Raw genomic sequence first — 1,957 nt, forward strand, 5'->3', positions numbered from 1 at the left:
GACAGATGTCACATGTCCCGACAAATTATTTAGAATCTTTATGGATACTTGGCCACCATATTCCTACGTGGAGTATCTTTCTTGCAGTGGCCTTACCTCCTACATGACCTCATGTGACCTTTGTGTGGCACTCCCATAAGACGTCATTCCCTTCATGCTGAAGGACACAATGCCTAAATATTTGATCTAAGCCCGTCTTGTAAAGGTGTCCTATGATCAGCTAGTAATCTACTGCCCTAAATAGCAAGTGTCATCTTTCTGCCGCTGTGTATCCTATTGGGCAGTGACCAATTGTTAAAAATGAGGCAATCTGTTCTAGGTGGTCTGGGATTCTCCCCTGTTTCCATCTGCGCCAGGTGGTCTGGTCCCACATTGAGTCTGTCGGGCTTTACCACTACCTCAAACTTAAATTCCAGTAACAACCATTGGCATATTCTCCCTTCTAGTACTTGATTGTTTACTAAATATTTGAGTGCAGAATGGTCTGTAAAGAATTTGAATGGCGCGCCTAGTAAATAGTGCCTGAACTTTTGGAGAGAGTAAACCATTGCCAGGGCTTCTCTTTCAGTTTTTGTATCATTTGTTTCTGCAGTAGACAACTTTCTGCTAGCATAGTACACTGGATGGTCCATATGTTTCTCCCGTGGTTGTGTTAAGACCGCTCCTAGCACTATTCCTGACGAATCGATGTGCACATGGAACATTTTGTTCCAATCAAGATACACCAGTATAGGGGCGCTTACCAGTCTTTCCTTTAAGCTTTTTCAGGGTTGTCTAACAATCCGTAGTCGAAATGAACTCTTCCGTTTTCTTGAGTAATTTTTCCATTGTAGGTGTGATGGATGCATAATTCATGATGAATCGCCTGTAGTACCTCGTATGACCCAGAGTTTCTCTTAGTTGTTTTACGTTTCACGGTGGTTCCATGTGGATAATTGCCACAACCTTAACAAGGTCTATACATACTCCATCCATGCAGATGATATGGCCCAGTAGATTTCCAAAGGGGACTGCGAAGATACATTTCTTAAGATTTAAAGAAATTTGCAATTGTCTACACTTTTCGAACATTATTCTTAATATCTTGGTGTGTTTTTTCAACAGACTATATACCATCCATTAAAATTCTAGAAACATATGAATATAATCTCGGAATGCAGTTATGAAGATCCTTGAGAAGACTGTTGGTGCATTCTTTAGTCCGAATGGAATCACATTGTATGCATATGACCCCCACTCCATAGTGAATGTTCTTTTCATTTTATCCTTCAGCTATTCTGACTTGGTGGTAACTTGAAAACCCATCTGTGAACGAATATGCTTCATTCCCCACAACATTGTCTAGGACCTCATCACTAAAGAGCATGGGAAATGGGTCATCAACGCATGCGTTGTTCAAGATTCTGTAGTCAACACATACTCTGATTTTGGTTTCATCCTTCTTGTTTTGAATAACTATTAGTCTTATCCATTCAGCTTCGTCCATCGAAAAAATGATTCCTGCCTCCAACGTTTTTTAAATTTCATTCTTAACTTTCTATTTCACCCTTGGGTTCAATCTGTACAGTCCGTGTTTTACTAGTTGGGCATTCAGTCTCAAAATAACTTTAATTTCCCCAATGTTTCCTTTTATGCCCTTCAGTTCTATCACTGAAGCTGGGAATAGGTCTTGGTATTCGTGCAATAGGTCGAAAATTTCTTTAGTGGCTTGCTCATCCTAGTAGTCTCCCACCGATGTTATCTTAGGCTTATCCTTTGACCCAACTTTTTGCTTCCTCAGCTTCATTGGTAGAAGGTGGGCACCTTCCATTAGGGGGTTCTCTCAGATGTCCCTCTTCCCTTCCATTTCCCCAAATGCTAGGTGTCTCAATCCCTCCAACCCATCATCATTTGATCTTGTGTCTACCCTGTCACAGGCTGAATATCCTGGCGACTCTATTTCATACAGATACTGCAA

This window comes from Pinus tabuliformis, chromosome X (assembly GCF_031772625.1).
Source record: "Pinus tabuliformis cultivar Carrire ecotype Pingquan chromosome X, CPIR1, whole genome shotgun sequence".
Lineage (NCBI taxonomy): Eukaryota > Viridiplantae > Streptophyta > Pinopsida > Pinales > Pinaceae > Pinus > Pinus tabuliformis.